At 38.4% G+C, this 26,636-nt stretch overlaps 1 long non-coding RNA gene across 1 annotated transcript; it reads left to right on the forward strand.

Annotated features, from left to right (window-relative positions):
• The first annotated feature begins 15,290 nt into the window (after positions 1 to 15,290).
• Positions 15,291 to 20,247, forward strand: LOC125385122. Its single transcript, XR_007224097.1, has 2 exons — positions 15,291 to 19,573; positions 19,864 to 20,247. It is a non-coding gene; the product is annotated as an uncharacterized LOC125385122 (long non-coding RNA).
• Positions 20,248 to 26,636: the final 6,389 nt, after the last annotated feature.

A 26,636-nucleotide genomic window follows, 5' to 3' on the forward strand; every position in this document is an offset into this window, starting at 1 on the left:
TCGACTTGGGTCAATGGACTCTCTGGAGCTCCCGTCACAGCGTAACGCGAAATAAATCGTCCCTAGCGGCGGAAAAAAAGCGTGGAGAGGCCTCCGTCAACAAGCTAGCTGGCATCGTGCCGTCGGAATTTCGTCGGAAGATTGTCTTCGACCCCGCTGCCAAACCTCCCAAGTCATACCGTGGAAAACGGGATCTTTCGCCTTTCTTCTTTCTCGCGAGAAAAACTCATTTTCTCAAAGTTGGAAACGATGACGTTGATCTATTAAGAACCAACGTCAACGCAATTTAATTTGTAATTTTTTAGAGTTAATTCAGGTTGCTCACTTTGATTATCCGACACTGGGATCGCAAAAGGGAATTTCGAAAATTCATTCGTTACCTTTCGTCGTTGTTTCTTTTTCCACCTGCAGTGTCTACAAAAGCTATTGGCACACGATTGTATTTATTATTGTATTTACAGTAGTTACGAAAAGTATTGGCACATAACTTTATTTTCCAATGAAACGTCCTTTTATTAGATTCCATCAGATTCTATTCACGTAAATGCTATCACAAATACAATAGTGTACCAATATTTTTCGTAGGTAGTGTACATGCCAGTTAATCTGACCCAGATAAATCAAATTTCGTATCATTCAGTACACTACAAAAATGTGATACTCTAACAATGTAATGGTATAATAAATAATATAAATTTCTTTATATTTCTCGGTAATATTGCATCTGCATAACTTTTGGGTATTATTTCACTGCTGGTTCTTAATTAGTTAACTAAATCGAAGGGTCCGCTATAGAAATAGCGGAACCATCCTCTCGAGCGTATAGTATCCTCAATTTAACGAGGATTTATAATAATCTCTTAAGTTGCTGAGAAAATCAGGTTCTCGTTAATTCACTCGTTAATTTAAGAAGCGGATCTCTCTCTTTGGTTTTTCCTTTTCGTCGCGATTTGAGCGTATTTCGAGCGCGTCAGCAGCGTCGTGCGAGCTTTTCATCATCGTCAAACACGACGATACTCGTTGAGAGAGTAGAAGGGGGAAAAATTCTCCTCAAACTCTTCCAATGAACTTTCTGTCTTTCAAACGAGAGGTCTCTGAACTTTTTCTAGTCCTTTCTCCCTCGTCGCTGACGGTATTAAACATCTCTGGACTTACGAAGTGAGAACGATGCTCTACTTATTCTATTCTTCTTGATATTGTCTCCTAACTCGACCGCGTCTCGCTCTGGGACCCTCCGTAATTTCGTTTTAATAAACGTTGATGCGTAGCATGTCTCTGCGTCAGGGTTCCTTCGAGATTCTTATTCTTCGTTGTCACGTACCTGCGAGATATGATAATTGTCTTGCACCGAGGTAAGGGAAAATTAACTTATTATGTCTTTTCATCCTCCCTTTTATTAGATTATGGAGTAGTTCATTACTATTCCCATCTTACAGAACTTCTAAGCATTACCTTACCTTTGTCATAAATATTTTAATTTTTGTGTTTTTTTTTTATTTTCTTATAATACCTACAATATTCTCTTCTTCCACCCTAATCTCGATTACTTTATCTTCCTGCACACTCTAAATCCCCAAGGCTTAGAATTTCGTTACAAACGTTTATATTTTAATATTCATATGCTAATATTTCAAATCGAATATCAATGTTTTCAATACTTAAAAATTAAAAGTCTAAAAGATCGATATCTTGCAACTTTCCCTTAATCTCACTGAAAATTTTCAATTATTATTTTGTTTACTCTTATGGTATCTATATTACAACACAATATCCAGCTCATAAACTATAAAGCCCTAAAAAATCAGACTTTATAGTTTTCTCTTCGCCCGCTGATACTTTCATTTACTTTTTGTTTTCATCCACCATCGTATCCATTATAACGCGATACTCAGTTTTCGAATGACAAAACGCAAGAATTTATTTCTGCCAAGACCCGTTTACAATGTTGCGGCGTAAACAGCATCGAGGATCACGGGAGGAACTCGACGCCATCGTCATCCCCATGGATCTGTCGCACCTCCAGGTTTGTACAACCCTAGAACTACGTCGAGTGCTCCGGGTGGCGATGATGTAACACAAGTTTCGGATTTAGTAGCAAGTTGCCCGGAGGATCTGTCGTCGCCGGGATGAGAGTCCAACAAGATCGCTAAGCGTCCGAGGCTCCTCTTTAAAGAAACCCTCTCGGTGCCACTTAATCGATCCTGGCCGGCTTTTAGGGCACGGGGCTAATACGTCGCTGTTACGAGGAGCGTCGCGTCGCCTCGGTAGACGACCCGTGAGAACGGTTTACAAGCCGAACCATCTATCTTGAAATAGCCCACGACCTCGATCTCCTCGAGAATCAGCGATTTAAGGTCGTTCGAGTCTCCCTTTGATCTCGAAATCGCGTCGAGAATTATTTGACTTTCTTTCGAGGAGAAAAATTTGGATCTACTCGAGCGAACATTTTTTTTTTTTATATTATTATTACTGTCTTTTTAAGTTGAAAGAGAACCGATTTTGTTTTCGAAGAGAAGGTAAATTTAGAAAATTGCTGACTCGCTTGAAATTGGAATTTCTGAAATCTCGTCGAGGATCAACGCTTAAGCTCTTTTGATCTGAAAATCAGGTTGAGAACTGTTTGATTTTGTTTCGAGGAGAAAAATTCAGACCGCGGAGTGAGAATTTTTATTATTGCTATCTTTCGGGATTGGAGAGAAGAGGTTATTGAGGTTGATTTTATTTAATGGTCTTCCTCATTTTTGGAAACCTTCTTGAGAATCGCCGATTTATGGTCGTTTCGTTCCTCTTTCGATCTCGAAATCGTGTTCAGAATTATTCGATTTTGTTTCAAATCAAAGAGAAAAACGAAAAGTTCAAATCGAGGAGCGAAGATAATTATTATTACCGTTTCGTATTAAGATTAGCGCGAAAGTTGACGTCGTTTTTTAAAAAATAATGAGTTTAGAGAATTGAAAACTCTTTTAATCTTAGATTAGAGTTTGAGGGAATCAATAGATGATTTCTTTTTTTTTTTTTATAACCGAAGTTAGAACTAAATTTGAAACACAGGAAGTTCTAAACTATGTTTTTCAGAGTGAAGGTGAAATAGAACTTAAAATTTCGAGTGTACGACATATTTCGTTCAAGACAGAATTAAAATTGAATTGAAAGTTTTAGGTGCGGGCGAGGGGTGGAAGATGGCGGGTTTCGAGTTAAACGTTGAACGTAGTAAAGGTTGAAGCTCGGTTTCTAGAGTGCGGAGTTATGCTAAATCGAGTTTCAAGGAAAAAATTGAATTGCTTTCTCAAATGAGACACTTCGGCCGAGTTTTTCCTTCGATGGAATTTAATTTTAATCGAGTCGCCCGTTCGGGATGGAGAAATTAATTTTAACCGAGTTTCTCCAGAAACAGAATTTCATTTTAATCGAGTGCTTCTTGCGGCCAAATTAATTTCGACGCAATCTGTCTTCTGTTCTACTTTCCACCAAGAAGAATTCTTTCTGCGACGACTAATTGCAAAATTTTCTATAGACCATCAGCAGATTGAAACAGATTTTCCATCATGAATTTAACAACATTAAAGTTGTTTGGGAAATCCATGGTGGGCGTTAAGAAAGGTTCAACTAGAATTAAATTTTTCGCCAACTACAATACCTCACAAATCTTTAGAACGTTTATTATATATTATTCGTTTGTTTATTTATATGTATTATATGGATGACACCCTTTGATACAGACAAAGATCGCTATAAGTGGACAAATAATTAATAATTAACCGTGAATGGTACAGGAATAGAGACGAGTTAGATACAACGTTTCAGACATGTTTCTTAAATCAGGTAGATGGGGGAGTGAGTTGGCATGTTTGTAGATATGATTGAGAGACAGTTAGTGCTACTCAAAGATGCGTGGAATAAATATAATTAATAATTATACTCAAATCATCTTCCGGTATAATTTAATAAATCACACTATAATATAATTATTACAGTACAACATAATTATCTGAAATTAATTTTTTCAACTAAGTTAAACCAGGCGTAAGTTGTAATATTAGTTTATTTTAGGTTAATGTTATCCTAAAGTTAAATCAAAATCAATCTAAACCGTCGTGGGCGCGTTACATTTTACGTGGTAAAGAAGAAATATTTTGTAAAGCAATTTTCTCAGAAAGTTTCCACGAGCGATCCTGTGCAGTGATTCTCAAATTTGAAAACAATTCACGATTAAAGCGATTAAAGTTCCACCGACAATTTCCGGCCACACAGTAGAACCTGCAATTGCATGCACGATTTCGCAATTAAACGCACGAGAATGCAAAGTAAACGCGGTCTAGTCTTGTAAACGTCGTTATCCAGAATTCATACGCCGTCAAATCGGTATTCGATGTAATTCGTCCCGTTGCAGCGGAATGAAATTCATTAATGCAAATATTCACCACGTTCCCCGTAATTTCATTGTTGCAGGTAAATCGATTAATCGTACGATCCCCGATTCTTCCGTCGAAATGACCGAAAGGGAACATACTGTGACATTTCTATTGCCAGTAAAATCTCCTCTCGATTCAAATTTCTCATCGAATCCCTTAACTGATTTGATAAGAAAATTACTTTCACGTCTATTGTTAATCGCAGCCATTTAATGGTTTTCCATAGGCAACAGAAGGAAGCAATTAAAGAGATTCATTGTAAATTGAGAAGTCCAGCATGAATATTAGTTTGAAGACGTCGCAATTTCAATCGATTAATAGGATATCGATGTTTCTATCTTCAATACTCGTTTGAGACACTTACGAAGTATTAAACATTAATTATATATTATAATACCAGCGCAAAGAAATCTTCAAAAAACGAAGTTGATCAAAATTTTTTTGCTTTTTATATAATCTAAGTCTTTCTCGCAGGACAGAGTTATTAAACAAGTAAAAATACCACATTAAACCCGTCATTCCTGCATGGGTATTGTATTATCCAACGAATCCGTGTACCATCGTTGAGTTTACGGTCGGATACGAGAAAAGCGTGGGTGGCCTCGCATTTATGGGTAAATTATTTTTATCCGCGCGCAAAGGGTTGGCTGTAAAAGAGCGAGAAGGCTCGTTGTCGGGTAAACGAGGCTGGAAAACGAGCGAATCGGGGCCAGTGTCCGTTAAAACGTAACTCCGTTTCTGCGTGAACCGCTTCTGTCCAAAAACGAGGAGAGAAACCACGAATAAAAAATATAAAAAGAAGGAAGACTGAAAAAGACAAAATAACAAAAAATTCGCCATTTTATCCTTTCTTTTTCATCCCCTGTCGGATTCTATTTTCGTTTCACTTGTTTCATATCGCTGGAGTCGCCTATGGGTAACCGTTTCAACGGTGACCGAGTTACGAGGATTGTTCGTCACGTTGATTCGACGATTTTTGAGAGCAATGAGGACACGCGTCAGGTGGCAGTTGGTTGACGACGAAATTGATTCGAAAGCTAAGCCAACGACGTGACGACGCTACCGACGTGGAAAAACGCCGATGCGAATTCATCACGAGGACTCTCCGCGAGCGCGTACATCGTCGAGTAGCTTTGGTTGCTCGCGTTGTTGAAAAAAAATCAACATTGCCCCCCCCTTCTCCCACTATCAGCCCTATTTTGTTCGCTTTTCCTCCAATTTACCGTCGTTTCTTTCTTCTTCCATTTCGTCCTGATATTTTCTTTTTTCCTCTCCTTTTCGTTTCTTTCTAATTCTCTTTTACTCTTTCTCTCTCTCTCTCTCTCTCTCTCTTTCCCTGTCTCCCTTCTTCTCCCTCGTTTTTCTTCGCTTCTGCTCCACTTTTTTCCGGGGGGTTTTTTTTTTGTTTTAATTCGTTTGACGATCATCACGGTTGAAACGAAGCGAACGACTAACGCGAGTCGCATCCTCCTCGTCTTTCTTTTACAACGATCGGTCGCTTTCAACCAGATGACGCAGCGCACCGGAATGATCGCGTTTAACGGGGATTAGAGTGAGATCGATACGTCGATCGAATCGGCGTTAATGGCCATGAAAACGCGATCGACTCGATTTTTCAGATTATCACGCGCCGCGCCGTGAAGGTTTTTATATTAGCTCCACAGTGAATGATATTGTCTTGTTGTTTCTTCTACGATACGCTCTCTTTCATAAGTATTGTAATAATAATCTAAATAAGTGTTACGGCACTTATGAATGGAAATACACATATAGAGGAACTTAATCTTCTTCATTTTAAAAGATTGTCTTTTATTAAAATAAGTTTTTAACGTAATGGAACGTCTCGGAGATTCTTTAGTAAGTTTGTGGTAAAAAGAATTAGCAACGGCATGACGAAATTGATTTACGTCGCTTTGATAACAGATTATTGGCAATTGCATTAAATGTACGGTGATATATTGCCCGACGAGCTAGATCATGATTGACATTGTTGTCAAATTCTACATCGTTCTTTTTACACTGATTCATCAAAAAAAAAAAAAAAAAAAAAAAGGAAGAAAAAACGTGGTATTTGATTCTAAAAAGCGATTTAAAAAAATTATCGAAAGGTTCTATAACGGTTTTATGTCAGATTTTTCTATCCAATTAATCGAAAGTCTGTTTTTGAAAGCGATATAGAATTTCACCCAATGGCCAATCTTCGGCTATTTTTTACTTTTCGTTTTCCTTTTTTTGGTCAATCTATCTTTTTCAGTTTTTTATTAATCGACCATGAATATTGTATTTGATTTTCTCAACGTAAATTGTTAAAATTAGTTTTTTTTTTTAATTTACTGCATAATCTGATATAAAAAGCATAAATGACAGCGGCGCAAACACTTCTCTCACTTTGATTCCCACTATTTCCAAATTTTACTGTGTGAAACTTTGTAACTAGAAAGCCCGGTTAAACACGGATCTTTGTTGGCATGACTCTCTCTTGAATTGACAATTTGATTTATTATACTTCACCCTTCTTTTTTTCTTTTTCCCCCACTTTCATACTACGCGTCTCGTTTTCCATTCATCGGTGTCTGTATTTTTTAAAAGGATTTACCACGTCAATCGATCGAAAAACCTTCAGGTTTTATTTCTTTATTACGAAAATAGTCATGGCGACTTCAGCACTGAAATTGTTGGAAATTCGTCTATATATATATTTTTAATCACCGCTTTTTAACGAATGAAATTGTCATGAGATTTCACTTTTTGCTTGTAGTATGGCTCGGGTTTTTCCCTTGGCGGGAAATACAAAAAACATTTTCACAAACCTCTCGATTAAATACGGATATTCGTAAACATCGTATTGAATAACATGAAATGAAATGTATTTTTTTTATCGATATTTCATTTGCTACTCTATGTATAGAATAACAACAAATTGAACGAAATTCAATTTTTCAATAGTTGTTCGAGTTTTTAATTTGTTTGTCAATGGCGCTATGAGATTTGATCGCCTTTGTAATGACCGATGAAAATGCTATGGGAAAGTTTTTGTAAATTTATTATATGTAGGTATTATACAAAATTTTTTGAATTTTCATTAATACTGGCAGAGTTTATGTTAATATGCATTTAGTAAAAATTTACATAGAAAGTGGTTCTATGATATATTCCGGCCTGTTAACGTAATGGATAATTGATTCTTGCAATAATTTTGTAACTTTTATCAAGAGTAAATAAGCGATATATGCTTTGCAATATCTGCAATAAACACTTTGCAACTTCTATGCACATTTCCGTACTCGTTACAAATGTTTTTAATAGCTCGTAAGTCTGATGAAAGAGGAAATGAGGATTTTGCAGGCGTGAAACGATGTAGCGTCCTTGGCATGACCTTGAACAAAAGAGTTCAAAGATCAAAGTACATCGGGGACGTCGTTGATTTCTAAATATCTCTACAACTCCAAAGTGGGACAGTCGAGTGCGTTCAACGAGTGCACAGGTGTAACTCGGATATGCATATGTAACTGACGGGAGCAAGGATATCATTAACCTCTTCGCTCAATTATACATGCATATCTCACACACCTATTACGAGTAACTAAAGTATTTAATCAAAAGAAATTTTTTATTAATTTTCCGATTCTTACGAGTAGTTGCAATAGTACGTTTCGATATTTGAAAACATCCAGAGTTCTCCGTTAAAATTCTTTTAATTTATTGAAATTTAGTCACACCCACTTTTTTCGAACAAAATTTAACTGTATCAATAATCTTGAGAAATTAAAAATTTCACCACTTGCACCTCCATTCTTTAGATTTTCCTACCAAAATTTAATTGTATCCGCAGTTCCTCCAAAGTAACGATCTTGCCACTCGCGCTTCACTAAGCCATACATTCTCCAACATGCGTCATCACATCCTAACATTCTGATACTCACATACAATTTCTCCCATACCGTTCGATCACCTAAGACCCCATTATTCTCCCAAACACTTGCCAGTATGTACTCACAAATACACACATTCCCCGAACGTTCCCTCGCTTCCTACACCCCTCGCAACGATATTTTCCACTTATCCTACCCTCCCTGTTCTTGCATCGTTCGCATTCCCTGTTCCACGGTACGTCAGCCAAAAACACGGTTCGTGGCCGCAAGAAACGCGACCCGTCTAAATACCGACCGGATCGAAACCGGGGAGGGGCGAGGGTCGAATCTAGTTCACCACGGAACAGGGTGAAGCCTGGTCGTCAGTTCGTCTCGCCCCTCGGCCCTGTAATTCCCTTCTAAGCTCCTTCCAGGTGGTCCACTCGCGTGTCACACGTAGCAGGCAAGGTGGGAGGGTGAATGTACCGGAGGCACCTTGAAGGAGGCCGGGGCTGGTTGTCCCCGATATACACGCCGACACCCGTGTCTATCGGCTTCGGTTTGTCCGTGTATTGTACGCGTTCATGTACGGGCTGGCTTAGGCGCTGTACATTCGTACGAGGCTTACCAAAGACGACGACGACGACGACGACGACGACGACGACGTCGTCCAACGTGGCGAACAATGGGGCGATTAACGCGAGTACATGGAAAAGCGGCACGCCGATAACGGAAACGTTTTACGCCTAGCGAAGTGGCGAGCAAACCGGTCGTCAAAGTACCGGTATATGGAAAAAAAAAAAGAAAAAGAAAAAAGGAAGTAGTAGCTAGCACTCTCGAATGGAGGAATAATACGCTTCGTCGAGTATGTCCATGCGCGTTTTTCTCTTGCCACTATGGCGCCACGATCTGCATGGAATATGTTAAGCTGATACGAACCTTTTGCGGCTACATCTGTGCAAATGAGTAGGTAATTCTGCTGAGATAATCAGGCGTGTATGAAAATGTGATCACTGAATACGTGATGTTGCTCCCGCGTGTTTTGAAGTCTCCGAAGTTTTCGCGGATGCACAGACCTTTTGTAGGTTGGTTTGAGTTGAGATTGTTAATCGAAGATGTGGAAGTTTTGGTGGAGTTTATTTTTTTCGTTGCCTTCGTTATATTACTTTGAATAGAAATTATGAATTGTAAATTAACGGACACCATATATTGTAAGATGTTTGAACAGTGAGATTCTGTTGCAACACATCGATTAGAAATTATCAATTGATGAAGTGATCCAACGAAGATCGTATTTTTCAAGATTTTTAAAGAACGACTGAGATTTCATTATATTAGTTTGATTAAAAATCGTTGATCGATAAAGTGAATTAATGGACACTCTAATTTTTTAAGATGGTCGAATAACGAACGAGATCTTGTTGCATTACTTCGATTAAAAATAATCAATCGATGAGATGGAAATTTCATAAAGCGTATTATTTCGTCCTCGTTAAATATACATGTCAGAAAGAAATACAGTTTCCATCTACGGAATCCTACAACCAGTTATTCCATATCTTGCAAAGTTAAAATTTTGCGTATGCTGGAAGCTTCGTGCGTTAAATTTTTCAAGAAGCGTGACAATCTTCACGAAAAGGAAAATCGTGCTCCTGTTTGTTCGGAAAAATCGGTGACATTTACTTCGAATTCTCCGAAATATCTTCGATTTCGCCGAAGAAAAGGGATAATCGTGGTTCCTTTACGTTTGAATCGAAAGAAAGTAGATATAGTATAAAGGTCGACGTTCGAAAGTGGAGAGACGGTCGTTTCTCTGATTCTCCCCCGTTGTTCTCATTTCTGGTTACTCTCACCTCGATAAGAATCGTTTCGATCCTTCCTATCTTCGCGATATCTTTGCCGCGTATATTGACTTTATCCCTCCCCCCTCCCCGATTACTCTTTCGGTATCTTTTAAGAAGGCGTATCTCACGATTAATCTCGCTAGGGGATCGCGTGGTATAAAGCGAGCCTTCGTTGGCCTTTCTCTAATTGCCGCTGCTCCACTCCTCAGAGAAAGAATCACCAAGTGAACGACCTGAGAGGGTTGCACGCCCGGCCAAGATATATTTCGTAGTTGGAACTGATATTTTTCTGGATATTATTTCAAGCCAGAGGGAACGAGGAGACGCTCTGTTATTTTTGATTTCACAAATTACATTTGTGGATTTCAGCGAACTCTTCGCTACGAAAGCCAAAGTATAAAGTGTTTCGTAACAGGTGGACGGTGAGGTAATGAAAAAAGTTAGGATAAATGTGTATTTTACTCGATCTTTTTATCGAGTCGTAGTCGCTTGTTGTATTTTAAGAACGATATAGAAGCTTATTGCAGTTTCTTGTATTATAGAAAACTATTACAGCTTTCATTGAATAGGAACCTGGCAATTATTAAATAGATTAGAATTAATAAATAGATTTTCGGAGACGGTAGTACCATGATAGAATACGATAAACATTACTAGACAACGCATGTCCATTCGAATTATTTTTTCGAATAAATTTAAATTAATTTAAAGAAGCAAGATATTTCTTTATTTACTTCATTTTTTTATTTAAGCTTGCTCAAATTTCCAGATGAGATTTATATAGTTGTAAAATATTGATACGTATCTGTTTAAACGTTGAGATTGCATTTCTCACTCCTGCTCGGACAGCCGAGGAGGACGGACGTGTCTAGACGGTCGTCCTCTCCAGGTATAAGTGAATAGTGAAAAAGTGCTCCAAAGTAATAGTGCCGCAAAGTGATAGTGAGGAGGAAATAAAATAACAATGCAGATACCAACTATAAACATAGCAACAAAAGGAGAAACATATTATATAAAAACCAAACAAACTAACATGGAGACAGAAGAAACTAAAGAGCATCGGGGACAGGAAGATAGCAATTCAGAACATGAAAGATACTACCAGGATGAAAGCTGGAAGCCAGTGAAGGCTAGCAAAAAACGTAAAACAACCACAGACACAAGTGCCATAGGAAACCCAGTCACAGAAAAGCAGCGATGGCTGCAAGAATTACCACTAAGTAACTCCTTCAACTCACTAACTGAAGAAATAGACGCTGACCCCGTAAGTAAAACCACTATCCAAACAAACCATATTACAAAACCACCACCAATCTTTGTCGAGGCCCAAATAATAGACCCGCTCATTGATCTACTAAATAATCTAGAAGAGAAAAACAATTACACAATAAAGCAAACAAAATTGGATCAAGTAAAAATTCAAACAAACACACCAGAATCATTTAGGAAAGTTATAAAAGCATTAAAAGAAAAAAATGCTATCTACCACACGTATCAGCTTAAAACTGATAAGAGCTATAAAATTGTCATAAGAGGATTGCATCCTAAAACCAACGTACATAAACTAAGCGATGAGTTAGCTAAAATTGGACATCAAACAAGAACAATAAACAATATAACAAGATTCGACACAAAGCAACCACTACCACTATTCTTAATAGAACTTGAACCCAGAATCAATAACAAGGAAATATATGATATCAAACAAATACTAAACACAATAGTAACAGTCGAACCACCACGACACAAAAAAGATATACCTCAATGCATGCGGTGTCAACAATACGGACACACTAAAAACTACTGCAACAGAAGCCCAGCCTGCGTCAAGTGCGCAAAAAATCACTTAACTGCACACTGCCCATATTCAGGAAAAATAGAAAAAGTTAAATGCTTCAACTGTAACGGTAACCACCCAGCCAGCTATAAAGGCTGTGAAGTAAGAAAACAACTACAACGAAAACTATTCCCGCCCCTACGAAGCAGGACAAGCACTAACACACAAGCCCATCATGACAGCACAAAACCTGAAATATTACCAAATACAGAGCAAGCAATAAACACCAAACCTATCAGCACCAACACCATTGGTGGTCTAAGCTATGCTCAAGTAACCAGCCAACCAACACACACACATAACCAATACCACAGCAATAGTAACAACGACACTGCAGAAATCAAAGAACTGCTCAAACAATCCATAAAGAACACCGAAATGCTAACCAGAATGATAAGCGAACAAAACGCAGTACTCAAACAGCAAACCCAACAAATCACAGTCATGCTACAACTAATTACAAACGTGCTAAGCAAAAAATAAAAACGGACACTCTAAAAATAGCAGCCTGGAACTCAAACGGCCTACAACAACGGGCCCTCGAAACTAAAACATTCATATACAATAATAATATAGACATACTCCTTGTCTCAGAAACACACTTCACTACAAAAAGCTATTTGAAAATACCATACTACACCATATATGATACCAAACACCCCTCAGGAAAAGCTCACGGAGGGACAGCAGTGATAGTCAGAAACGATATCAAACATTATCTTCACAGCCAAGTTAACAAAGAATATTTACAAGCAACCACTGTTACAGTTCAAACTAGCAGCAACTACTTCCAGTTGTCAGCAGTATACGTGCCTCCGCGACACAAAATAACAACACAAATGTGGGAAGAATACTTCCAGGACCTAGGGGACAAGTACATCGCAGCGGGAGACTACAACTCAAAGCACACGCTCTGGGGATCAAGAAACATTACACCTCGAGGTAGAACACTGGAAAAATACATTAGAAATAATAACCTCAATATATTATCCACAGGAACACCGACACATTGGCCGACTGACCTGAACAAAAAACCAGATCTTCTGGACTTTGCAGTTACAAGGGGACTAAACACAAATAAACTAAAAATAACACCCAACCTCGAGCTCAGCTCCGATCATACACCCATAATAATTGAATACAGAAACAAACCAATTCACTATAGCAAACCAGAAACACTATGCAATAAAACCACCAATTGGCAAACTTTCAAAGAAATAATAGAAAGCAAAATAAACTGCAACATCCCGTTAAAAACTCCTGAACACATAGAACAGGCAGTAGCAACATTGACAGCAACTATTCAGGAAGCAGCAAGGACAACCACTACTCCCGAACCAACCAGCAGACAAACAATAACAATCCCGCAAGAAATACTCGACAAAATCAAAGAAAAAAGAAAAGCAAAAGCAAAATGGCAAAAATACAGAACCCGAGAAAACAAAAAACACTTAAACAAACTTGCAAAGGAAATAAAAAACAAAATAAAGGAGCACAACGATAACGAATTCTCAAAGTTCATAGGGACACTCTCCACACACGAGAACACCAACTATTCACTATGGAAAGCCACGAAAAAAATAAGGAAGCCAATAATACCCGTCCCGGCAATCAGAAAAGCAGATAACACATGGGCAAGAACCAACGAAGAACAAGCTGAAGAATTCTCCAACCACCTCTACAACACATTCACACCACACATTACCAACAACAGCAACCTCAAAAGTCATACGGAGGAGGATCCACAAACCACTGCTACCACAGCCGACAAGGAATACACCATACCTAAAACATCGGCACAAGAAATTAGAAACATAATTGATAAAACAAAAAACAACAAAGCGCCAGGAATCGACCTAATTAATGGTAAAATCTTAAAAAACCTTCCGCCAAAAGCAATAAGACTAATAACAGTAATATTCAACGCAATTCTAAGAATTCAATACTTCCCCAAACCATGGAAATTAGCACAGATCAAAATGTTACATAAACCAGGCAAAGACCCGCACCAAACTGCATCTTACAGACCAATATCACTGCTTCCAGTATTTTCCAAAATACTGGAAAAGATAATATACGACCGCATAAAACCGATAATAGAGACAAAAAAACTAATACCGGATCACCAATTTGGTTTCAGAAACAAACACTCCACGATAGAGCAAATGCACAGGCTTATAAACGAAATAATAGTAGCACTAGAAAACAAGGAATACTGCACAGCCCTCTTCATAGACATAGAGAAAGCATTCGATAAAATTAACCATGAAAGTCTACTACAAACAATTAGGAAACAATTCCCGGAGCAAATACACCACTTAATAAAATCCTACCTAAGCTGCAGAACCTTCGTAATAAAAATCAAGGACACACATTCTCAAGTTAAAGACATCAAGGCCGGGGTACCACAAGGAAGCGTCCTAGGCCCAATACTATACACATTATACACGGCGAACATACCAACAACTACCAACAGCACAGTATTGACATTCGCGGACGACACAGCTATACTAGTCAGGCATACTAACCCAGAAACGGCAGTCAAAATACTACAAGAACACATCGTAAAAATAGAAAATTGGCTACAAGAAAAACAAATAAAAGCAAACCCCAATAAATGCAACCATATTACATTCACGCTACGGAAAAAGACACCACCAAACATCCTATTGAATGGCACGCATATAACGCAAACAAAGCATGTCAAATACCTAGGACTCCACTTAGATCAAAAACTCACCTGGAAACTACACATCAAATCAATAGTAGAAAAAATACAGAAAACAAGAAGACAAATGCATTGGCTAACAAGCCGAAAATCCAAACTAAGCACAGAAAACAAGGTAAAAATATATAAAACGATCATAAAACCAATCTGGACGTACGGAATACCACTATGGGGGACGGCAGCAATGAGCCATATAAACAAAATAGAGGTAATACAGGCTAAAATCCTCAGGACAATAGTAAACGGACCTTGGTATGTCAGAAACGAAGATATACGAAGGGACCTGGGAATGCCAACGGTCAAGGAAGAAATCAACAGATACTCCGAGAAATACAAATTAAGAATAGCAACACACATAAACCGGCTAGCTGCGGAAACATACAAAATCACAAATATGGACAGAAGACTAAAAAGGAAGCACCCAGCAGACCTTATAAAGGACATAACCTAAGAAACACGAGGATGGTACCCCGCTGGGGGTAGCCACCAACATGCTAATTTAACCGTTAAAAAATTCCACCAAATGTCCAAATTGGACAAATTGTGAATTTTAATAAATAAATAAATAAAAAAAAAAGATTGCATTTCTGTAGGATGTCATATATAAGCAGCTAAAAAGCTACAATCAGGTATTCGTTTCAGCCTCTAAATTTTATAACGAGTTCTATAATACATCTCCTTTGGATATTTTATACATTTTATGTATTACGTTCATTTTTCATTTTCACAATTCCGATACACGTATAAACGTCCGCAGTATAAATATTACATTGCTAAATAAGATATTGATGTATTGATGTCGATGAAATTCAAACTTCAAACAATAACTCGATGAAAACCTCGTTTCACGGCTCATTTTCGTTATCATGTTCACTTCCCCGGCCATCCTTCGCTTCTCGAAGGTACTTCTCCGTCTTAATTGCCCCATTGTTCGCGATATTCGTCCTCCACGATGCCCTTCCGGGGCATACGCGAGAAAGGGGCAGAAAAAGCAACCGAGAAGAAAGCGATGAGAAGTGGGGAGAGGAAAAATCTTTTCGCCGTTCATCCTCGCCACTTCACTCGCGAGCACTTCGCCGCCGTTTCAGTGACGCGTTGCACCTTTTTATTGGCACGCGTACTGGTTTACTTCTCTCTCTTTTTTTTCGAGTTCCCGGGACTCCCGTTATTCACACCGCTCATTGTACTTCGAGTGCGACTGCAAACGCGCTGCGGACTCTCTCGACAAGAATGCAATTTCTGCAATGACTTTTTTCCAAACTGATATAGCCACCGATTCTCTCCTTTCTTCTCTTTCCCCTTTTCCGATTAAATTGAAATAAAATTGTTTTCCTCCCTTTGTCGTTTCGTAATTACTTTTATTGCTTGTTTTATTGCTTGTTCGATAAACAGTATAGCACAGTAGATGAACTGGAAAATGGATTAAATGATTTCAGAGAATAACTTGTAGGTAAATCCCTCGATAAATTCTGTACTATATGGAACATTCTTCTGTCTTACTTCCGTGGAAAATCGTTTGTTTTGATATGGGACAGATCGTAAAGCTTAAAGTTGTACAGGAATTTTGTAATTACATTTATCGTTTATTCTAATACTTTTTGAAACAGTAAGTGTCGAATCGGAAAGTTGACTTAATGATTTTGAAAGACAATTCGTAAGACGTCACGTCAGCGGCTGTAAGTGACGGAACAATTTCAGTGTGTAAGCTGATTCTGGTAATTTGCGTAATCGTAGCTTGATTGCTCTCCGAGTTAGGCCTAGTTGTCGAGCTAAGTGAAACGCAATTGCCTTGCAACTGTGTAACTAAATTTCCAAGACTGATGACATCGCGCTAACTAAGTTATTAGGGACAAAAATCTGTCTTTCTGCTACCGAATGAATCATGCCAGGGGAAATACAATCTGCTTTACACTAGTATCAACACCAACGGAAGGGGGAATTATTTACAAGTAATTACCGGGCTTCCCGTTTCAAACGCTCGACTTGCGTACTACACTCCTTTCGTTTCCAGGAAGGAAGACATGGGACCCTTGCAATTCTATGGAACTAACCTCGCAACCCTTCTCATGATTCACTTAATTTATTCGTAACAAATCGTTTTCCAACTTAATTCTGCTGCGATTACCATATCGTATCGTATATCGTATGATATCATATCACATCGTGTATTAGATTATTACCGCACAAACGAGGTACAGAGAAAATATTTCTATGAATTAAGAGAATTGAGTTTGTCATAGTGTTACGAATATTTCGATTTCTGCAAATTTTATATTACTGTAGGATCTGAACGAAAGAAAAGGTATAGCCAAAAGAATATTAGTCGGATCTTAAAAATTCCCTTTCACAACCAAATGTCAAGAATCACAATCCAATGACACATTTGAGTCGACTAAGAATAAACAATTCCATACGAACATAATTATTAACATAGTTTACGTTTCAAATGATGCCCCTAAAATAATTACGTAATCTTTTAAATCCTTTTCAGAATTGAATATCAAAAGTCAATAGTCTCCTCCCCGTCAGTAAATCAACTAAAACGAAAATTCCAGACGTAATGTAGGGTCAACATCCTCGACGACTTGATCAAACGTTTAACTTAAAAAATCAACGCTTGTTTTATGCTTGGTAATTGACGTACCACGATGCCCGGTGTCGCATCTCCAGCAAGATGGTCGAAGGTTGTTCCCCGGGGAGGCGTATTTTCTCCCGACACCTTCATTCCTCGTCTGGCATAATTACACTCGTCAGACTTGTCCCCCTTTGGGTCTCGTTTCTCCGCGAAAAACGAGAGCGAAAAAAAGAAGTGCGCGCGGAATGTCTGGGAAGAGCGAAACGGAAGGAAAGGGTTGGGCGGTTCGCGAGGAGGCCCGTTATCGCGTTGATAACGGCTAGGGACACGGCGCACGAAACAGGCGACATTCATTAATCGACGCCGCAGCGTCGTCACCCTTTAAGCGCAAAAGCTTTTGCGTCTCATTAGTGTGACACCGAGAGAGGGTTGCTCCGAAGTGGAGCCACGCCAGCGCCACTTCACATTCACCACTTTCCCTCTTTCCCTTCAACCCTTTTTCAGTCCACAGTGGCGTAGTCAGGATTTTCATTTGAGAAGTTTACCCTGCGCTTTCCTACCTACGCGAAACACGTTACGAAGTGCAAGAGATCGGACTTCCTGATAGCGATTCACTGAGTCGCGCTAATTTTCGCTAATTCCGCCGATGGCTTTTTAAAAATACGAAATTACTGGTGTTCTTGTTGTATTTTTTCGCGTGAAAAGTATTTAAGAGACAAAGGAAAGTTTGGGAACAGGGTGCTACGAGGCGATTGCGGACTTTTGTGCAAATTCGCGTCTTTGCGAACGCAGGAATAAGAAACTGGAGAAATGGAATTTAAATTACGAGGTTATACTTTCGATCTCTAAATATGAGAACACTCTGTTTCGGATATTGTTCCACATTCATGTATTTTTCCATATTACATTTTGCATTTTTGCGCAATTCGTAAATTTTGAAATACCTGCGCGAGATACTTCTAAATAATAAAAGTCGGCTGTCTTTGATGGGTAGAGAGAGAAAGAGAGAGAGAGAGAGAGAGCTTTAAATGTTATCGCATGACAGCAAGAAATCTCTTAACGAAAATTGCTAAATCTGTCAATTTTTATTAAGGGAAGGTCTAAATTGGAATTTACAATATCGCATTGTGTCGAGAAATGTCTGCCCGTTTAAATTGCTAGACTCTTACTGTCAATGAGAAAAGGATTTAAATTGTAGTTTCTACTAATTGGATTAGCCTTCGCTAAATTTACGTCGAGGTAGCATTAGTTGAGACACCACTGCATGTTTTTACTATAGGAGAAAGTAGTTTCTTTGGAGGAAGTACCCTTAAAGAGTCAAAGTCAGTTCATGTAAATCAGCCAACTGGCGGGTTTAGAGTGTAGCGTGCTTACCCACAATTCTTAAGGTCTCGAGTTCGAGTCCCCTGGGGTTGTGATATTTTTCACAGACTTTCGTTACTCTAACGCTAATATACTAAAGCCCCGAAAGGTTGGGTGTGTTCTTCTTAAAAAAGCTTCTCTCTCCCTGCATTAAAAAATGGTCGGGTAAACAACACTATAAATAGGGGAAAGTCAGTCGCGGTTGTATTTCACTGTCACTATCCTTAGAAATAACATGTAGAGGATTTTTAGAGAAAAATTAGATTTGCACTTCTTGGATTCCCTAGAAATACCTACGAACGAGTTTTTCGTCATAAAGCTTTTCAGATTCTGTCAAGTTAAATACAAGGAAAAACATTCTGGAAAAATTAAAAGGGAAAAAAATCTGGGTCGCACGTTGATTAATGTGTTGTGTTATCATTCTTTAACTCTTCTTCTACATTCTTTCATTCAATTTTCGACCCGATTATATCTTTTCTATGTTAAAAACTATCTTAAGGTAAAAACGATCTTGAATAAAATAAACAAAATTAAGAAATACAAAGAATTTTGAAATTGAGAAAAATGCAAGAGTATCGTAATAAAAGCAAGGGATGTTAAATGCAGAATGTTGAGGAATTTTGAGTAGTTCCTAAACTACGCCACTGTGGATCCCTTCATCGTCATAAAGTAGAAAAGGGGAAAAGCAGGGAAAGAAGAAAAAGGGAGGGGGGATGCGCGAGGTCCTCTTTTCCTCCACTTTGTCGAATGTTCTGTTTATACTTAGCCCCGACGTAGGCAATAACAGCGACGAGAAGAAGAGGAACGTGTCACCAGTGGGCTGCCTTGATGCGATAACGTTGGATTTGATGTGGATTACGGCGTACATCATAGGACTTTGTTTCATAGCGATTTTCGGCGACATTTTGGTAATCTTGTCCGTTGCAATCCTTCTATGGAAGACTGATCGGGAAAATAAGTAATGGTAAGATACCCTTATCTACATCAGTATAAAAAAGAAATCAAACGACTTCATTGAGTAGTTTCATACAATGACTACGAAAAGTATTGGCACATACCTCTATTTTCCAATGAAGCACTTTTTTTCTCAGGTTAATACATTTCGTTTTCATTAAATTGTAATTTCATTTTGTAATTATATGAAAGTATTGCTAAATGACACGAACTTCAATGAATTAACGAATATGTAAATGTTATAATAAATATTTAGAATCGTATGCGAATACTTTTTGCACTTATCGTATATCATAATAGAAAATGAGCGGAAAACAGAGGGAGACGAGCAGGAAGCTGACATTATATCGATGTAGCAGGCTTGCAGGATGGAATTACGTTTTGCAACTGTGGATAAAGTTGAAGCTACGTTGCCTCTTGAAGTTAGTTCACCGATATACCATAAGTTTGAGATTAATTTAACCCTCGAATATAAATAGAGAAGCAGCGACAGGGACCTGATATATGGATCCGCGATGCCTATTAACGATCAACCCAAAAGCATGAAACAGGAACAAAACTGTGGAAAAAATGAATGAACCCATGCCTTCGCCCGTTGAAAATTATTCAATTACATGGCTTGAAGTTTTTCTTTGTGCGAATTTCTATTACCTACAAATTAAATACATTAACGTTTTTCTTGAAGTCTTTGCATTTTCTTTCGCCTTTCTCTTACCATAATTTAACATTTCCTCCTCTTACTATAATTTAACGAAATGAACCGAATTTCTGATAATCTTCTCGTTCCTACCACAAAAGGAATGGCAAAATGGAGCGATCTAGCCATTCCACGCGGTGTTATACCGATGAATAATCGATGAGCATCGAATTATCATAATTCAACGAGACAAGGCTGCGTTGAGTTCCGTTTGATTTAATTCGTAATCGGCTTGTTCGATTTCTCTCATCTGAGGGACGTAGAGTTACAACGATTTATCGTGAGAAGAGATAGAAAGGTAGAAAGATAAAAAAAGGATACTAAAAGAGGTAGCGATACGAAAGAAATCCTAAATATAAAAGAATCACAGAAGGATAATGATTAATCATAGAAAGAAAGAATCACAGCCATTATCGAATGAGAAATATACAGCTTCGCTTCCCTATCTACGTCCTTTTTCAAGCAACAATGAGAAGAAAACATAGAAAATTCGAATCTCCCTTCCTTTTGTGCCCAGTGAACATCGATGACAATAAAGGACTGTACAGACAACGGGAAAATCCTGATGAGATATCGTCAAGGAAATTACACGATTAGACGACAACTTATTGAATTTTATCTGATAGCGCTCCATGCTCCTGGACTTGTCTCGTGAAATTCCACGAAGAACGCTTTTATTAGAATTATGGTTAAGATTGATTCGTTTCCAGGCGAATGTAGAAATTGGCCGCGAGACGTAAATTCACCGGCCGCTCTTCATCTTCCACGATGGATCGAGTTCGCGAGGTCAACGTGAAAAATGCGTTGTCGGCCAGTTCCTGTGGAAAATCGCCGTTCTGGAAACGGCTGCGCAAGTTATCGATGGAATTAGCGCGTATCATCAATTAGAATTCCCGATTTAACGACATCGAAAGTTCGGATTAACTCGGTCGTGGAATTGCCTGGAACGGTATTGTCGCTAATTAAGGGGCACCGTGGAATACGATATTTAAAAGCTTTCGCTGGGAAATGTCGCGATTAGACGGAAATTATTACGATCGTTCGAAACATTAGTTCATAACAAGGACAAAAGGATATTTGGCTTTGGGGATAATGGAGGGATTAAAGCAGATTGCTCTTTCGTTGTTTGGTGATAAACAATAGGCCAGTTTTGGTGAGTTCGATAATTAAGATATTTGATGATAAACAAGAGGTCAGTTTTGGAGAGATAATTCGATAATTAAGATATCTGGTGATAAACAGGAAACTAGTTCTGGGGAGAGAGAAAGAGAGAGAGGGAGAGAGAGAGAGAGAGAGAGAGAGAGTTCGATAACATTGTTCAACACGTACTTAGTTTTGTGATCTTCGTTACGCGATTCTTTTAGATTTTTGTGAGACAAACACGAATCTGCAAAACGTTTCTTCCCCCTTACCCACAGTTATCGAAAAAAAAACAATTTTGAAGAAAATTGCAAATTTCCAAATTTGCGAATGTCTTGTTTGCTTTTACAGTAATAGCTATTGAGTCGCTGCTGAGACGAAAAATACAATGAACGCTGCTCGAATAAAATGCTATCGATTGTTATTACATTGTAAACATTTAGAAAAAGGATGCTTAATGCACATCATTTTTCCTTACATTTCTAAAAATAAAAATCCCCGATTATTTGAAGGAAAACTAGTTAATTTACACTTAAAAACGAGCTAATTTACAGCATAAAATATACGGTTGTGAAATACGAATTGAAATTAATTAAGATTACTTTCAGATCGTCAGTTAATATGACACGGTTAGGTAATGAAATTTATTCTTTCAATTTGAACGGTTTAACGAACGTTTTGGAGCAGACTGAAACTGTGAGTGTTCTAATAGAAAAGAGGGATTTCGAGACAAAGGATACCGAGAGACTGGAAGGGAAACGAAAGCAAAAGGGGATTCGGTCGCATTATCTGATTGGTAAGATAATTAGAAGAGAAGACACCTGTGAAAATCGAAAAATCCCATTGTGATTTTAAGGGAGCTGGCTTCTTACCGATCGTATTACACGCTTTCGAACCACGTATTTTGCTTGGAACTATCGTCTTTTGTGCCGGTTGTCAGGGAAATAGACACTGACCCGAAGGAAAACGAGAAAGATGGCAATTAATGGTACCTATTCAAAGGCTTTGTGCCTTTGGTCAGAATTCCTGTTGTAAATCGATAGACAGGGAGGAAATAAAACTGCTAAGTATCATAATTAAGAAAGAAGCTTTTACAACGGGGCCGATGATCAAGACAACCCTTTGTTTTCTAGTTCTTTGAAAGAAGGCGAGCGAAATTTAATTTTGGCCCCTTTTAAATATTCCAACGAGCGAAGGGAACGAGGATTGAAATAAAGAAACGCGAGAGAAATAACAGAGAAAGTGACGTTTCCTTTGTGTCTCTGGAAATGGTTTTTACCTGCAGACAAACAGCATACGAAACGAGTTACATAATTCCCATTCACCATGCTCTCCGTCATACTTTACCTTTCTTTTTAACAGAAAGTCTTCTTGTCCATATTTAGTATGCTATTTCTATTCATATACAGTATGATGTGTATTCACGTGGACACAGATTATAAGATATCGGTCTTAAAATCAATTTGAAACAGAAATAATTGCGTTGACTTCTTAATGTCTTCTTTTATATCCGAGTCTTTGTACTCTTTAAACTGTACGTTTCACAATGAAAGCAATTAAATTATTGCAATCGTTCAAGATTTCTGGACCTTCCATTTCGTTTCACTCCCACCGATTCTGTTTCTCTGTGTTTTGAAATATTATTCACTGTTCCTTAGCAACTTCCCTTTGAATCATTAAAGTCAACTAATTGCAGGTGCTGATTGTTAATTACAGAATGCACCTTTCCTATCCAAAGCATAGCAAACAGTACCAACAATCTTTTAAATAGCACAAATCAAACTAAAAGTAACGTCCTGTTATATAACGCGCCAAACCGCTCACAACGGTCTACCTGTACGTAAAAATCTTTACTTAAATTACCTTGTGTAAGTCAATTCATACAGTGCTATTGCTAAAATGGCAATTAAAAATTGCGCATTTCATATATTGGTACGTGTTACGTCTGGCGACTCTTTACCTAGACCAGACCACACACCGCGGGCAGGATGGCCACCAGATATCTTCGCATCCTTATCGCGTACTCTCAACAGTCTCAAGTATTCCCCATAAATCTCAGACATTTCCTAGCTAAGATCCTTCTGACCAAACATATATTATTTCGCCGAACGGTTTTGTTAAGTTTATTGTCTTCCACGAGTTGACAACGGAAAGTTGGGTTTTGTCAAACGAGGTATCCCACTAGCCACGTCATTTCAAGGGCAGTTAGCATCTTTCCTCACCCACCAACATAGCAAATAGCCAATTAACAACGAAGCCTATGTCCCTCGCTCTCCTAACGAAACTTGTTCTAAACGAATTAGATCATCTCATGTCCTTAGACCTACCCATCTCAAGCTTTCCTCCGCCACAGCGCCGTCATCGAACAGCATTGATTTTCCATCTTTCATACAGTCAACATGCCTTTGACGGGGTGCACCCTTAAATCAGTCACATACGTAACTAATACATACGCACCAGCGTCACTATCTTCTTTACAAAGTTGTTGGAATAAAGCATTAATTTATACTTGTTATATCAGTGTCATAGTCAATTTAACCACCTCTATTATCCTAACCGAAATAGGGAATCGATCATTTCGTGGCATCGATTATCTAATCGTAACGGGAATTTACGACTCCCGTTGGCGTGCTTCTTCACGATCGCGTCTTTCCGCGAGTGGTCGAAACAGTACGCAATAATAATAGGTTCCTTTAATTCGTATAATGTACAACACGATAGTAATGAGAATGAAATTTTTTACATAGCTATATCTCCTCTACACGGCTTCCAGCTCCGACTTTCACTTAATTTCAATTAACAAGGATTTCCTCCTGTTTACTCATCCACACGTTCGTGTTTAGTTGTTTTGCCGGCTATCGCCATTAATTATCGAAACGATTAAATCAAAATGTACGCAGGGCAAACGCAGCGGCACAGTTTTTTAACGATCCGATCAATCCATCCGTCGAATACTAAAGGTGAAATGTGGCCATTTTCGACAATAAACACACTCTCTCTGCTATGCCGGGTTATTCATTACTCGATGTTTTACGTACGTTCTTCTTAACAATCTTCGAAACATTTTCTCTCCCCGACGATCACGAGTAAACGAATTACAACTACAATTAGAACAATTAAGTTTATCTTTTTTCTTTGTTCATAAATAAAATCGTTCCTTTGCAACGATTTCATCTTTCGCAGAAAATTTCCGTATTTTCTGAAAAGACGAAACGAAGACGCGTATTTTGCATAACGAAGCTGTGCAGCACTTTTGCCATGAATCTTCGCATGCAAGCGGCATTGCGTATGCAAAAAAGAAGCGTTGGTGGTATTCTAAAGTACAAAACATAGTTGTAACAAATTTTACGTTTCTTCCCGAAACTCTTGAAAAAAGGTAAATGAAAGTTTTCGTGTTGGTTTCGTAATGAAGAAGTTCTTTGTTGTATTTCGGGGTTAACGAGAAGTCTGATGAAATTTTGGAGAGTAAATGAAATGGTCGATGATTTATGATATTGTGGGAATAATTTTTCCATTTGCAGAAAGAAACGAAGGGATCAGAGCGTAAATGGGGTGGGGGGAGTGTCGGCTAGACGAGGGGTTCAATTTATTTCGTTTAGCCACAATGGCGATAATCACGCGGATGAAGGGAAAAACTGGGCTACCGTGGCAACCGGCCACCTGATTCCGATTTTCGAGGAATAAGACATCGTGAATTATGGAGGACAGTTTGAGTGGTTAGTCGCTTCAAAATTTCTTCAAGAACAACTGATCTTACAGCGTAGATCGTTTTACGACTTCTTTTATATCGAGACATGTTAGACAATTGGAGGCCTGTTTTACTAAAAATTGTTTTATCTCTTCAGAAAATTTTTAGTGTTTTTTATCATACTTGGCAAACTTATGAGACAGGTGTGTACCAAAAGCTGATACCATTAAAACCCTCCATTATTTTGATTTAACTTTGCGTAATTATGCAGTAAGCAGAATTAGACGTTATGTATCTTCCTTTAGCTACCGAGGCACGAAATTAAGCGATGAAACTATCCTCCATGGTGTTGGGTTGCTACTTATCTCTTTGATGTGTCTCAGAAAGTCTTAGAATCACCGGAGATTCTCTTACAAAAACAGTTTTCGTTTAGCAAATAAATATTCCACAATCTTTAACTTTAATTTCATAATTTACAAAAATTTCCATTTATTATTAACGCTATCACAATCTTAAAATTTCATTCCAAAAGTTCTTTCCTATAATCTTAACGTTCCATTGATAAATCGATAGACATGTTTAAATTTAATCCATTTCAATTACCGTTCGAAAGACGGAGTTAATGAGAAATTTACTGGAAAACATGTCAATCATAAATCATTAAACCCGAATATAATTCACCCGCATTTTATTCTTTAGCTTCAATTTTTCTTTAGTTCGTACTTTTTATTTTTAAATTTCATGAAATATACTTACTGCATCGTGGAATTTGATGCATTTATAAAGAATTTAAAGGTGCAAAAATGCCCAGAGTGCACGTGAAATGCAAGAATATATATATATATAAAATACTCAAAATGAAATACAACACCTATTTAGCACGTGGCTGAAACAAATATTCGTCTAGATAATATTTCTTCAGTAACGTTTATAAAGTATAAATTTGCATAAATTTGTTGCTAGTCTAATAATTACCGAGTTGCAAAAATATCGCACCAACAACCGATCTAAACCATTTTAATTGCCAGCCAAAAATCCAAATGGACAGTCGTGACGATTGCAAGTGTTGTCGGCCAGAAGTCATCGGATAAGGGATACGTGACTGTCGTTCGATCACCGAGAAGAGGATGAAACCGCTTCGAAAGCGGGAAGCAAGGCGCCCGATCGCGATAACAATGGCTCTATCACAGAGCGGAACGTACGTAGGTTATCTGAAACGCGGTGGCCCACATTTTGCCAGTCGTAACGGTCCGAGTTCTTCCGTGAACGACGGATTATCGACGCTCGATCCGTTTACATCGGTGCTCCATTATCGTCCGGCCGATTCCGCGTCGCCGTTAGACCGGACAATGGTCGGCTTGGACGATGGCCACGCGTGATCTACCATCCGGAGAAATCGATGGACCCGCGAAACGAGCCACTGCGGACTCCAAGTGTTGAAGCTTCATCTAGATGGGAGAATAGAGGTCTGACGAAATGGTGAGAAAGGGGATTGATCTTTGGCGAACGCGTGATCCATTCTCACGGGTGTTAAGAAAAGTATAAGAT

The sequence above is a fragment of the Bombus terrestris genome, chromosome 5, assembly GCF_910591885.1.
Source record: "Bombus terrestris chromosome 5, iyBomTerr1.2, whole genome shotgun sequence".
NCBI lineage: Eukaryota > Metazoa > Arthropoda > Insecta > Hymenoptera > Apidae > Bombus > Bombus terrestris.